Source organism: Grammomys surdaster, unplaced genomic scaffold (assembly GCF_004785775.1).
Source record: "Grammomys surdaster isolate TR1022 unplaced genomic scaffold, NIH_TR_1.0 367, whole genome shotgun sequence".
NCBI lineage: Eukaryota > Metazoa > Chordata > Mammalia > Rodentia > Muridae > Grammomys > Grammomys surdaster.
The window spans coordinates 7,148,105-7,164,169 of record NW_021604786.1 but is presented as its reverse complement, the minus strand read 5'-3'; positions in this window follow the sequence as shown (position 1 = coordinate 7,164,169).

Genomic DNA, 16,065 nt, shown 5'->3' with positions numbered 1-16,065 from the left:
CATATCAATAGAGGTGTGCTGTTCAGAGAAACACAGCACTCGGACTCAGGCAGCTCACCAGTACTTGCTAAATCTTAAAACTAGACTTTGGATATTCATGACACATGGAAGGATACTGACAGAGGTCCAAAGTGACCAAACTATTCAGAAGGCACATAGCACTTAGCAAAGTCACACAGCCATATCTTTACCTCTAACTGTCTTGGCTTGGTCAAGATAAGGCATTTTCTGCCTTGCCCAAAGAATCCAACTCATATTATAAATCCAAATGTGGATGAGTGTCTATGAGCAAGCATGCCCACATAGAGGAATATTCTTCAACCATTATAAGGAAATCTTCTTATTCATGACAATTCTAAAAGGAGCCAGGAATCATCACATTAAGTTAAAAAAAGTCTATACTTGTAGATGGCAAGACACTGTTCACAAACACAAACAGAAAGAACCAATCACCTTGACAGTACAATTGAGGCATGACCAAGTGGGAATTTTGTAAAGAAAAACCAGGCAGATATAAGAAGCTTAGATGTCAATAGAGGTCCTGGCTTAGCCCTAGACAGACTGAATAAAGAACTACAGCATGGATACAGTTAGTTGTATTCTTTCAAAGTCCATGGAACTCATATTCACTTGCTATCCCATTTAGAAGATACTTGAAAGACAGACAGGGAATCTTCATCATTTCCCTTCTATCACTATGAATGACTGACAGTTGAGATAATCAACTTGTCAAAAGAAAACATCCATTTGGACCCACTGACACAGAGATTCCAGTCTATGACTTTTTGGCATGGATGCTGTACACCTTGGCAATGTGTTTGGCAGATCAAAACTGTTGCTTGTTTCATGTCCAGAATGCAAAAGAAACAGGAAGAGTTAGAGATGGGACTCATAATTCCTTTTGAGCATATATATCATGATCCAAACAGTGGCTATTTGCATCTACCTCCTGAAGTCTCTACCATATCTTAACAGAATCTATTGCAGGACCATGCATTTACCATACTGACACTTTGGAGAAACAACCTAAGTCCACCTTAGGAGAAGAGATTGTGCAAGTAAAAGATATTATTTTTCTTTACTACATCATTGACAAATAAATATTGAGCCTCTGCCATGTTGAAGATAATGATAATATATCATGAGATTTTTTTAAAATCATATTTTTTTTCAAAATTTTTAATTACATTTAGAGAGAGAGAGATGGACAGACAGACAGACAGACAGACAGACAGAATCACTTGTCATAGCACACATGTAGAGGTCAGATGTTTGGATACACCGTATGTGTAATGGCCCACTCTACCCCACGTTTGGGGGCCACTCTGTACCGGCCCGAGCTGCTGCTCCGATCCACAGGTCAGGGTCTAGCAAGACAGAGAGTGGGGACAGAGGGGTGAGAGATGTGAAGAATGGAGACAAGACAGGGTGTGCGATCAAGTCTCTCTTTATTGAAAGGAAATCCTGGGTATTTATACACTTTACCACGTGCCTTGCCCTCGTGGACAAGCAGGAGAACACAGCTGAAGACACTATGCCACGTGCCTTGCAGCGTGGATACCACGTGTGCCTTGCAGCTGGGGGCATTAAGCAGCAAAACAAGATATGAAAGAAAAACAAGATGTTTATCAGAGTGTGCTCAGCTGCTGTGGGCTGTTGAAAACAAGTCTCTTGTCAGGGTATATGGCCTGAGATGGCTCCAAAGATGATTGCCATTTTCTGCTAGGAGTCGGTTCCCAACAGTATGAAATTGTGTCTCTGTTGTTCCTCACTTACCTAAGCCATTCTTTGATTGGCTTTAATAAAATAATATGATTCCCAATTAGCTGAGCAAGAAGTGGAAAGTGAGACTTCCTGTAAGGGAGAAAGGAACTCTGGGAAGAAGAAGGAGAAAAAGCCTTTTCACTAGGAGACATGGAAGGTGACAGACATGATCACAGGCCTGGAAGGTATAGCTAGGCACATGGCTGGATGAGGCTAGGTGGTTGGGTTAACTTAGATGAGCCAGTTGAGAGTCTGCCCAGCTAAGGCTTAAAGCTTTGGAATATTAAAAGGTCTCTGTGTGATTATTTGGGGAAAAGCTGGTTAAAAAACCAATTGACTGCATTAATTAAAATATACAGAATTTAATAATCATTCAATTTACACTCAGGCAATAATTTTTAGGTGTCAGTTCTCTTCTACTATGTGGGTTCCAGGAGTCCAACTCAAGCCCTCAGCTTCAACAGCAAGTGTATTTACCTACTGAGCCATCTCCGTGGCCTGATCACACCATTTTTAATAAACTTTAATTCTACAAAAGGCATGCAAGTAGGTATTTTTCATTTGGTATATGAATATAAGTAAAGAATAATTTAAAGCCCTTTAAGTTCAGTTTCCCAACAAACTCTTTTATGGTTTGAGATATTTAAGTACACGGAAGTGTACAAAGACTAATGTAAAGGATAAATGTGTTCATTTCCTGTCTTTGTCCTCTGTCCATTTAGCTAAGCTGGACACGTATCCATGGCACTTTCTCTTGCAATTCCAGGTGAAGCCTGACCACAACAGAACAGTTACGTCTTCTAGAAACAGAAATGAAAGAGCAGCAATGCAATTGTCTTTATTTTGACTTAAGCAGTTATAATTCTGCTTAAGGATGGTACAGAAAAACAGCAAGGTAGATACAAAATACAATATTGCCAACAGTCATATGGAAATCAATACACTCCCAGTAAATGAATTCTTCGCATGTAACTGAAACTTACGTATTTTTTTAAGTTTCTTTTAGTTTTTAAGATTGTAATTATATAATACCCTCTCTCATTTCTGTCCTTCAATTTCTCCCATAGACCTTGCTCTCCTTCAAAATCCTATCCTTTTTTTCATTAATTTTTGTTACATATATGTGTGCATATACGTATCTATTCCTACGTGCATAAATATAACCTAGTCAAGCCTAGGGAAGACCAGAGTGATTAGTGATTCAATACCAAATGATCAGCCCTGAAAACTGTGTATCTTTTGACCAAACATTTCATTATTCCTCCCATCACCTATGCTTTATGGAGCAGCTCTCTTCTCTGTCCCCACAGCTTACGTTTTATATTCCACAAAAGGGAGAAGCCATGTGATTCTAGTCTACTTTGCCTACCTTACTCAATCTTTGGCTTATCTTATCCAACCTATCTATGTTGTAGCACATCCCAGTATGCATTAAAGAAAGACGATGGTCTGGTGTACGCTTTCAACCCAATTTCTTTATCTTTTCACTCACTGGTTGGGCACTTAGTTTGACTTCATTTCTTGGTTATTGTCAAGGCTGACTGAGAAATTTCAGATATCTCTTAGTATGTTTGATTTCAATTCTTTTTGACACATACTCAGAAATGAGATTTCTGATCATGTAGCCACTGTTTGAGAGAATTCCCTGTAGTTTTTGATGGTAGGTGTGCTAGCTTTTACTTGGTATAGAGAGTTCCTTTTGTCCCACAACCTCACCAAAAATCAACTTTTATTCCTTACTGTACAGTCTGATATGACACCTCATTACTATTTCCATTTAGATTTCTCAAGTACTGGCAAGGACTTTTAAACATGGCCCGTGGCTATCTGGAATTAGAGAACTGATAAATGACCTTCCACTGGAACAAATGTGATTAAATGAGACTGAAGTTTCAGCACAACAAAGAAAAACTATGAACAGAGTAGGGACATTAACTACAGGCTGTGAGAAAATATATTAAATCCAGAGAGATAATAAATAGCCAATATGCAAAATAGACAAAAATATGACCCAGTGGTAGGACAACAAGAAGACTATTTTATAAACGGACCAGGTTCCTAAAGAGATACAAAAAAGAGCACACTGTGCTGGAGATGACAAGGTAGCAACCTTTCATAGAAGCTGGGTTTCCAATCCCTTGAGTTCTCATTAGATCTCTTATTGCAGAGTCCTAAAGCTCTAGGCCAAATGCATGTGTGTGTGTGTGACAGAGAAGGTCAGCATACCCCACCTCAGCCAACCAGACATCTGAACTTCGAGGTCAGTGAAAGACAGACAAGGACTCCCAGATGTTTTCCAGGAACTTTGTGTCGGTTTCATTTGAGAACCATTTGAAATCCTCTATGTTCAGTTGTCTAATAGCCATGAAATCTAGAGAAGCTGTCAGTCCGTTAGTAAGGGAAGATCAGACTCAGTAGATCTTTTCAACAACTTCTGCCACTGACACAGATCCTACATTTATTATAAATCCCCTTTTTGGGTAACTTTCCTCTATAATGATAGCTCAAATTATCCAAACCTCTATTTGCTGCACATACTTTGTACTTTGGTGATGAGAAAATTAAGTGTCTATATAGTTGAATATCTCTATTCCCTTTCCCAATCTCACCTCCTTCTTGCTTTCCCTGTCAACCTAGTCTTCCACAATTATCCATGCCTTTGTTTGGTTTCGTATACTTAACACATTTCATATGGATGAAGTCAGGCTATGTATTCCTTTACAAATGGCTTTCTGCCTCAATAGTATATTGTTATATGGGATTCATTAATCCTGAAGGTAACAATAGCTACATGGAACATACATTGTTGGTGCGAGATAATATAAAGTATAAGAACATGATGTAAGTTACATAGTCATGCAACGGTTGATGGACATTTGGAATTTTGCAGTTCACACTAATGTGAGCATTCCAGTATTTTATTGATAAGCCATAAAAATTAGATTTGAAGATATCATAATTAGTTGCCTACCTGCAATTTAAGAGGATAGCCCACTGAAAGTCAAAAAGGGATCATTAAAGCACCCATTTGCCTTCAGAACTATCTTAATTGCAGCTAACAAGGTTTAATACTCTGAATAGTTTCCGAAAACAACTTGCCTTTGAACTCTAAGAGACATATTTAATTGACAGCCTTCAGCTGGTGACACTTTCAAGATGTACTTCATGCTTTGATTTGAAGCTCTATTCTTTCTGAGCAGTCTACATAAAACAAACACCTTAGCAGGGTACCATTGCTATGGTTAGATCGCTTGTGCCAAAGCTGATTTCTTTTGGAGTTAGGCTTTGCTGGATTGGTCCAGACTATGTTAGGATAAGACCATTCCTGGCACAGTCTGCACAGTTTTTTTTTTCTTTCATCATTCATGAATGTAATTCTTTAATGACTGTCTTATAACCTGAAACTAGTCTGTTGCCTAAGGCCCAACTTTTGGTAGAAGATGGAGTTCAAAAAGGCAAAGAGTTAAAAGACATTGTGAGACCAGATTGTTCTGGCTCTGACCTGCAGCAATAACTGTGTGGTACATGGAGCACAAAGCCAATAGCACAAGATAACAATTCAGTTGTTTAAATACCCAGTGTTGGTTGAGAAAGTATTATACAGAAAAACTGTCCCTAGTTTGTACTCTGACATTTCAAAAGTAAAGAGACCAGTGCATTCAAAAGCTGTTGGTGTGGCTAATTAACACTAAGCTGTAGCGGTGTTCTATCTACAAGCAGGGCAAATTAAAGTTTATCAACATTCCTTTGAACTATTTAAAAGCTACAAGATAGCTTTCAAAGAGGTCATTGTCTCCTATCACATAAGAGCAATGAAAAAAAACAAGTCAGAAATTGAGTATTTAGAGCCACAAACCATTAAAAATGACTGAATGGTAATATAGGTATGCTATCCTAAGTCCCATACATTTGAGAAGTTAACGTATACAATAAAAACATCTGATTGGACATCTCTAAAGATTTTGGCTTGCCAGCTCCTCTCACCCTCCAGAACTCATAGATAATTTCTACTTTTACATCGTTCTATATCTTAGACAGCAATTAGTGAAGAAATTGCATTTAGAATGTTTTACAAAAGTCAAGAAGGAAAAAGGGTACCTCGTTCTTACATTCTTTTTCTTTTTTTAACCTTTACTGTATTAGCTGTAAATTTACAAATTTCAAAATTAGCATCTAATCAGTAAAATTCCTCTAGCTCTTTTTTCTTTCTTTCTTTCTTTTTTTTTTTTTTTTTTTTTGGTCTTGGATAGTCTCAGACCTATGTTCATTCATAGAAACTTCAAAATCAGCTTTTCTATTTCTATCAACAGCCCACTTCAATTGTTTCTTGTTATTTTATTCATGTTGTCTTATAAAAAAAACGCAATTAGTTCTCCATCCTAGTGCACATAGTGGTTTGAATGAGAATAGCACCCATGGGATCTTATATTTGGATGCTTGGTCATCAGTTGGTTGAGCTCTTTGGAAAGGATGCAAGGGCGTGGGCTTCTTTGAGAATGTGTGTGACTGGGAGTGTGCTTGAAATTTCAAAACCCCAAGGCCATTTCCAGTTAAATCGCTCTTTCTGCTTCCTAGTTGCTACTTCAAGATGCAAGGTCTCACCTACTGCTCTGGCACTGTGCCTGCCTGCTTGCCTGACATCATGCTTCCCATCATAATGGTCATGGATTCGCCCTCTGAATCTATAAGCCTAGCAAGCTTGGTCTTCTATAAGTTGCCTTGGTCATAGTGCCTTCGTACAGCAATAGAAAAGTAACTAAGACAGTGTGCCAACATTGCTGAGTAACAGCCATGTAACCCATTCCACACTGACTGAGTGTCTTTAAGCTGTTCATTATACCCTTGTTAATACTATAGGAGTCTGGCTCAGAAGTCAGTTGATAAATGAGTAATCAGCAGGTACTATTGTCAAATAGTTTGTGAAACAGAAACATTAAAAAAAAAAGTCATGAGAACTTTCATTCCCTCAAGCAAAGTGAAATAGAAACATTTCATTACCCCAGAATTCATGTAAGTCAACCTATTAGGACATTTCCCCTTGAGGTTTTGCAGAATAGATGATACTATGTAACTTTTCAAAGCACCCATGGGTGACATGTCTCCTCTTAAGATGTAAATTCAGTGTTCTCTAAAGAATGGCTATGCATCTACTTACACCTCAATAAATGCAGGAAAATTATACTTCATGTTTGGGGGCTTTGTTGTTTGTTGTTTGTTTTCCTGTTTGTTTTTGTCTGTTTTGGTTTGGTTTGGGGTTTTTATTTGCTTTTTTAAGAAAAAGAAACACCATGAAGTTGAGTGGCTAGGGAGGTCAGGGAGGATTTAGGAGGAATTGGGGAATGGAAAATATGAATAAATATGTTGTATGAAAGTCTCACAATACAATTTCTTAAATATCTTTTGAAAATGAATACAAAATTTAAAAAGTCTCTCAGCAAAACAGCCTCCAACACAATAAAGTCTATGTCTCTCAGCAAAACAGCTTCCAACACAATACAGGCTATGTATGGAAACCCTAGAGCTAACTTTATGAGGTGCACAATTTAATACAAGGCTTAGAATAGCCATTCTCACTACTCCTAATTAATATAGTAGTAGAGACACTAGGAAGATCAATAAGACAAAGAAGGAATGACAGACAGATGGGAGGGAGGGAGGGAGGGAGGGAGGGAGGGAGGGAGGGAGGAAGGAAGGAAGGAAGGAAGGAAGGAAGGAAGGAAGGAAGGACAAAATGAGGAAGGAAGGAAAGAAGGGAGGATGGACAGAAGGAGGAAGAAAGGACAGAAGGAGGAAGGAAGGAAAGAAGGAAGGAAGAAAGGAGGAAGGAGGAAGGAGGAAGGAGGAAGGAGGAAGGAAGGACAAAATGAGGAAGGAAGGAAAGAAGGAAGGATAGACAGAAGGAGGAAGGAAGGACAGAAGGAGGAAGGAAGGAAGGAAAGAAGGAAGGAAGGAAGGAAGGAAGGAAGGAAGGAAGGAAGGAAGGAAGGAGAAGGAAGGAAGGGAGGAACAAAGGGCAGGCATTGATATTGAAAGAAACTAATGTTATTATAGCAATGACATAATCTTCTATGTGGCAATTGTCAAAAGCTCTATAAAACCCTCTAGCAACTAATTAACTCACTAAATTTCTGGGGTACAAAAATTAATATGAAGGAATTAGAAATATTTCTTCACTATAACAACTGTCAGTTCATAAAAATCAGGGAGTGGATCAAAGGCAAGTAGCTTCCCAAAGGATACAGATAGTCTTGAACAAGTCTTGATACAGATAGTCTTAACAAGAGGAGTCAGAAAACTATGGCTGAAGAACTCAACTCTCTGAGTTTCTCATACGGTAATGCACATCATTCCCTTCTCACACTGTCCCCACATGCATAGATGACCATGTGACCATAGAGAATACAGAGGTAGGAAAGAGCAGAGAGAAATTTTGGAATTGAGGGCTGTTCTGATCCAGTTGTTGGGAGGACCCAAAGCTGCCACAGCTTATACATTTACATCTCTTCTCAGAATCAGAAGAAAAGATTTTGTGAAGTAAAGAGTTTCAATCAACTTTTAAAATGAGATGTTTACACATTCAAATAGTGAGAAGTCAGATTATGTAACTTTCATCATGATAAATTTACAGATGGTCAAAGTTCATGATGAGTTAAATGTTCACATGGAGGTTGCCATGAAGAATACAACAAAGGAATAAAAATAATTGCATTTGACTTAATGCACAATGGATATTGCTAGATGTTCTATAGCACAGAAATATGTCCATGGTGTTTTCCAGATATGTAATGTTACATTGAGCTCCTCTCCAGATATAACAGATGCTAGCAGAGTAATCTGAAATAATGATTATAAGCCTGAGAATTTCTATGAGGGGTTGTTGTTAGTTGGCCTAAAAGAAATAAATGTAAGAGAGCTTCAAAAATGTTAGGTAGATTTTTTGAAAACTAATAACTCATGAACTTGATAACTTCAAACAAAATTATCACCCAATGAAAGCCTTGAAATGTAGCAAGCATTTCTTCTATTTCATGGAGCTACATATGAAAGACTTAATGAAAACAGTAGACAGATGTATAGAATTAAAACCTGTCATAATCCTTCTAGTGTTCCAGAAAAGGAATTCCTACAGGAAAGAAAAATGAAAAGACCATACAAATACAAATAAACTATTATTATTATCCCAATTAAGAAGCTCACTGGTTTATTAGTGCTTGTCCCAAGAGTTTACAGCTCATAAAAAATATCCCAATTAGAGTCTTTCTCACATTGTGTATTACTATGGTTATGATGAAGAAAGATTGAAATAAAACCACTATCACAGGAAACCTTCTGGTCACAGAAAATGTAACAGTGCTCAGACAAAAGCAAAATACTAAAGGCATGTAAACATTTCTAACACACTGTGCCTCATGGAGTACTAGAAAGGAAATTAAATTTGAAAACTAAACAAATACAACTGAAGAGCATTTCCCACGGGATAATACAGTAGCCGCTGCTAGATTATAAGTTTGTCCCTGGAGCTGGAGACATGGTTCAATGGCTAAAAGCTCTGGCTGCTCTTGCATAGAACCCAGTTCAGTTCTCAGCATACACATGGTGGTTAACAACCCTCTCTGATTCCAGTTACACAGGATCTGACAACCCCTTCTGGCCTCCACTAACACCAGACACATGTGTGGTGTACGTCTATACACATACTCGGGCAAAATTTAAAATATAATAGTCTTAAAAGTTTAATGCTAAAGTACACGGAGAGTTAAGTTTGCAGTGATGTGCACAGTAAGTCGTGGGTTTGGTTCAGAACCTCTATGATGACCACAGATCAATGATGAAGAACATGGACCCTTCCAGGGAAGAGATGAATTAAGAAATGAGACAGGAAGTTACAGTGAAATGGTGGGATGTTCTGAGAAGCAGAGAAACTAAACGCTCTCAAGCAGGAACAAGATAAAGAGTCCAGAGGAAACAAAGTGAATCATTCCTTAATTAATTAATTAATTTTATATATTTATTTACTTCACATCCTGACTGCTGTTTCCCCTCCCCTCTCTCCTCCCAGCCCTTTTTCCTATTTCCTCCACTATGCCCGCCTACTACTCCTCAATTTCTGTTCAGAAAATTGGAGTCCTCCCGTGGGTATTGTCTTAGTTAGGGTTTTACTTCTGTGAACAGACACCATGATACACCATGACCAAAGCAACTCTTATAAGGACATTTAATTTGGGCTGGCTTATAGGTTCAGAGGTTCATTCTATTATCATCAAGACAGGAACATGGCAGTGTCCAGGCAGGCATGATGCAGGAGGAGATGAGAGTTCTACATCTTCATTTGAAGACTGTTAGGAAAAGACTGGCATCCTCAGACAGCTAGAAAGAGGGTCTTAAAGGCCCCTCCCACAATGACACACTTCCTCCAACAAGGCCATACCTTCTCCAACAAGGCCATACCTACTCCAACAAGGCCACATCTCCTAATAATGCCACTACCAAGGTCAAACATATTCAAAACATCACAGATGTCAACCAGTCTTGGCATATCAAGTTGTAACAAGACTAGGTGCATCTTCTTCTACTAAGGCTAAGTGAGGCAGCCCAGTAGAGGGAAAGGGTCCCAAAGGTAGGCAGCAGAATCAGAGACACCCCCTGTTCCTGTTGTTAGTAACCCCACATGAAGACCAAGCTGCATAGTCTTTATAGATGTATGAAAAGCCATGGCCTATCCCATACACCCTTCCTAGTTGGCATTTCAGGTTGTGAGCCCCTGTGGACCCAGGCTAGTTGATTCTGTAAGCTTTCATGTGGTTACTCTGCCCCTGCAATTCTTCCTCTCCTCTACCTCAGGACTCCTCAAGCTTTACTTAATGTCTGTTTGTCAGTCTCTGCATTTGTTTGCATCCGTTACTGTGAGAACCCTCTCAGATGATGGTTGGGCTAGGCTCCTATTGCACGTATAGCACAATATTATTAACAATATCAGGGGTGAGCCCCCTCTCATGGCATGGGTCTAAGATAAAAGCTTTAAGGGGGCTTTTAAAAAATATTTCTGCTGCATGTTGTGATCATCAATTACATGATCATGGTTTACTATTTACACTCATTCAGAATCACAAGGATAGCTATTATAGACCATTCTCTGGAATGTACAAGGCAGAAAGGGTTGTTAAACAACTTGTGGTCTCTATGTGGCTTGCTGGGGAATATGCAAAGCCTCGAAGTCAAACAATATCTAAATAGGTAATGTTAATATATTACATTATGCTATGTATGTAGCTTGAAAACAATATTCTTTTGCTGGAGGTCTTTATTTTATTTATTCACTTTATAACCTGACCACAGCCTAAATCTCTTTCTAGTCCTCCCTTATATAGGGCCCCTTCCTCTATCGCCCCTCTCCCCTCACCTCTGAGAAGTAGGTGGTCCTTTCCAGAGAACCAACCATCCTGGCACCTCACGTCACTGCAGGACTAGGTACATTCTCTCCTACTGAGGCCAGACAAAACAGCCCAGTTAGGGGAGCAGGATCCACAGGCAGGCAACAGAGTCAGGGTAACCCCTGCTGCAGTTGTTGGGGGACCTGCGTGAAGACCAAGCTGCATATCTGCTAAATGTGTGGAGGGGGCAGGGCCTAGGTCCAGCCCTTATTTGCTCTGTGGTTGGTGGTTCAGTCTCTGGGAGCCCCCAAGGGTCCAGGTTACTTGACTCTGTTGGTCTTCTTGTGGAGTCCCCATCCACTCTGGGTTCTTCAATCTTCCCCTCCCCCAAACTTTTCTACAAGACTTCCCAAGCTCTATGCAATGTTTGGCTGTGGGTCTCTGCATCTGTTTCAGTCAGCTGCTGGGTGGAGCCTCTCAGAGGACAGTCAGGCTAGGCTCCTGTCTGTGAATCCAGGCTGATGGATACAAACATAGCCTGAGGCTCCAAGTTAGTTGAAGGAGGAATGCAGGCCAGCAATGTGATATAGATTTTCTGAGAACAGCTCTGCATGCACATACACATACATAACACACACACACACACACACACATGCACACACCAAATTGGCAGGAGTTGTTACTGCATTCATTTATATTTGTCTCACATAAGACTCCTGTGTATCCAGGCCAGCAGTAACAAATATACCTGTCAACAGTGTCGTCACATGTTGTATCATTGTGACAAGGCTTTGACTAACAAAGAGACATCAAGATCTCATAGTATATCCCTGTGAATCCACAACTCGTGCAAGTTGTTTCCACCATCCACACATCGACCTCCATGGAGTCATGGCTGACTGGCAAATATATCAAAGTTGAGTTCACAGTTGTCTCCAAGGAATCCACGGGCACAGTCACAGAAGTGAGCTTTAAGAATACCCTGAGACCTTGTAAATAGGTAGCCTTGGCAGACAATACCAACTTAGATAAGGACAAGTGAGTCATAGGCAGAGTCATAGTGACCTGAACCCTGAACCTTCACCCAGCCGATACCCTGTTCTGAAAGATATCTGTATTCCCCCTGAACACCCACACTCCAGTGTCATCCCCTTCCCCACATCCTGCCTTTCTGTGTTTATAACCCCTGTGTGAATGAATTATGATTTGAAAAAAAATAAATAAATTATAAAAAAAAATGAATACCCTGACACAAGGCAGCAGGGTAAACGCAGACAAGGTGCTCTGGGTCTTTATGGCAGGTGCCCCCTGTTGGGCAGCATTTCCTCCACAGGAATTAGTAGCAGTTTCACAGGTCAGACCACTGTACCCAGGAGGACATTGGCACAAGAAGCCCTTTTCTTCTAGGGTATTCCAACAAGTGGCAATTCCTTGGCAGGGATTGGAGAAGCAAGGGTATCTTAGATCACCACAGTCTTTGTGTCTAAGTAACAACTGTTGTCTAGTGGAAAACTATTGCATGCAGAATTATTTTGGCAAGAATTTAAGAGACAGCTGGTATTGTTTTTATTGCAAAATGGATCCTGGCATATCAAGTCACTACAAGACTAGGTAAATCCTCTCTCACTGAGGCCAGACAAGACAGCCCAGTCAGGGGAACAGGATTCACAGACAGACAACAGTCAGGGTAACCCCTGCTCCAGTTGTTAGGGGACCCACGTGAAGACCAAGCAGCATATGCGCTATATATGTGGAACTAGGTCCAGCCCTTACATACTCTTTGGTTGGTCAGTATCTGGGAGCCCCCAAGAGTCCAGGTTAGTTGACTCTGTTGGTCTTCTTGTGGAGTCCCTAAGCCACCCAGATTCCTCAGATCCTTCCCCCAACTCTTCCACAAGATTTCCCAAGCTCCATCTAATGTTTGGCTGCGGGTCTTTGCTTCTGTTTCTGTCAGCTGCCGGGTGAAATCTCTCAGAGGACAGTTATGCTAGGTGCCTGTCTGCAAGTATAACAGTACCAGAAGCAATGTCAGGGATTAGTTCTTGCCCATGGGATGGATCTCAAGTTGGACCAGTCATTGGCTGGCTATTCCTTCAGTCTCTGCTCCATATTTGTCCCTGTGCTTCTTGGAGGTGGGACACATTTTGGGTTGAAGGTTTTGTGGGTGGGTTGCTGTCCTTATCCCTCCAGTAGGAGTCCTTCCTGGCTACAGGAGGTGGCCACTTCAGGCTCCATATTCCCCACTGCTAGGAGTCTCAGCTACAGTCACTCTTGTCAACTTCCTGGAGCCTCCCCCATCCCAGGGAAGAGAGCAAAGGAAGGGAGGAATGAACAGAGAAGAGGGTGGATGGAAGACTAGAAATGATGCCTTTAAATTGTATTTTATAATTTAAGTACCTTAAAGGACAAAAGAAAAACAAAAACAAAAGCATTTCAATATTACCATATATATATGTGTGTGTGTGTGTGTGTGTGTGTGTGTGTGTGTGTGTGTAATCTAAAATACACTTGTTTCTCCAGTGCCTACCAAGGATTTGCCACTGTGTGAATACCCCAGAAGAAAGGGGCTTCCTCTGCCAGTGGGTGTGGGTGTGTATTCCAACACACACACACACACACACATATATAATATATATATATATATATATATATGCAAAATTTCTGTTATTATTAAAAGACTTAGGCAGATTTCTTGCTGCTTAGATTTGTTTTCATTTTCCTTGACTTGTTTGAGATTGTATCTTAATTACATTTCCCCTTTCCCTCCTTTCTAATCCTCCCATACACAGACCTGCTCTCTCTCAAATCCATGGCCTTTATCCATTGATTTTATTGAAAGCATATAGGTATTTGGATATACATGCACATTATTCCTGGATGTAAGGTGTTCTAATAAGCAATTTGAAGTACAAATGTGGGGAAATCCTCCCAAAACCTAAACAGAAACACAAATGTGAGCACTCTGTCTCTCACTCACAGACCAATGACAGGAAACGGTGAGAGCAGCACTCCATGGTGCTCTGGGGAGGTGAAAGGATGGAGGAGGCAGCTGCCATAACGAGGTACATGTAACACTGTATAAACTGTATATGCCATGACAGATCAAATAAGAAAAGCTTACAGGCATTGAAAACTACGTTTTGTGCTGATTAGAGAAGGGATGTATAACCATAGAAAGGAAAACATTTGGTGTGAACGCTAGATTTCCAGATTAAAATTTGATGTTCAGGTATAAAGTCATCATTTCTTAATATATGTGCTCCTACACACAGACAAATACAAACCTAGAAAAGACAGGGAGCATAGCAACCTGCCAGATACTGAGTTCTAATTGCTTTCTTTTCTTTCTTCCACTATAGAACTAAGAATTCCTGCAGAAATATCTATAAATTGAGGCATGGGCCAGCACCACACAGACGTAACCCAGAAGCACTGTAATGCCCAATCATTAGTGTCTTACACATTGAAAGATGAAAATACATCAAAGAAACAGAGCTTATGTTAAACTCAACCCTACTGGGACAATTCAGGACATAAATCACAACTCATTGAATAAAACATTGAAGTAAAAAGATTTTTATGGGTTTGGAGATATGACTCTGTGGTTAAGAGTACTGGCTGCTCTTCCAGGGGACACAGATTCAATTCCCACCAACCACATGGCAACAACCAATCATCACCACCTCAAATCCCTAAGGAGCCTGTGTCCTCTTCTGGCCTTCAAGGCCATTGTACATATACAGGACACAGACAAGCATGCAGGAAAAGCATGCCATACATATAAAATAAAAATAACAGAAAAATTTTAAACTAGAAATCCAGACATTCACACTGATTAAAAATCTACTAAGTAAATCACATAGAAGGGAAATCTCCTGTCTATAGTACACTCACAGAGCAGGACCTTATATCTATTTCAAAAATAACAAAAATAAAAGCAAGGTAGTATAATCTATACAGTAATAGTTAATCTAGTCATAAGCTTGAGCCGATAGATAAACATTAGTGCTGTGAAGAGTCTGTTAGCACCTTCTATGCTAACATCAGAGCTACCAATGTCACCTCTCTAAGACACACCCTTGACCCATTAAACTTTCTAAATAGGAAGCAAGACAAAACCTACTTCTTGATGGGTAGTTCTGACTATCTATCCTCTTGGTGTCCCTCTGTCAAACATTCCAACACTACCAGTGCCTAGTAACAGGAACTGTTGATAGAAATATAATCTTCCATCACAGAAAAACCTCGTTCTAGAATCTAGTTAGACAGGGGCTTCCCGCAAACCTCATGCAAAGTCTTTCCTTACCTCTAATATAGTAGGTTCTCCAGGTTCTCACAATGACATCTACAGCCATTAAAATCCCATTGTGTGACTTGCAAGGTGGCTTAGAGAGTAAAGGTATTTGCAACAAAGCCCAACACCTTGATTTTGATCTCCTGGTCTCGTATGACAGAAGGACGGAGTCATTCCTCTCCTTCCTTCTGTCCTCTGACCTCCACATGTTTGCACGGATGCAAACATTTGTTAAAATACATTTTTAAAGATTAAAAAAATGTGTCTTTGTTTATATTTTCCTGATAAATATAATCTTGAGAATTAGAGAAATGATGACTCACACCGGAATCATAGATGCAAATCCAGAGACCCACCCTGAAGTTTAATAGGGAATTGTCATTTTTCTGTTCTATAAGTGTCCCTGGGAGACCATGGAAGACAGGGATACAGGGAACGGGGCACATTTCAGCTGTGTCTAAGGAAATGTGCTCTAGCAATCACACCCACCCACAGAATAAAAGGGGCAGCTTCTGGAGAGGAACGAATCACTGTTACTGAAAACACTTGGATAGCTTAAGTGACAGATTGGAAATTAAGTTTCATGGACGGAGTCTAACCAGTGATGCAAATCATTATGGTCCAGAGGGTTTTGCC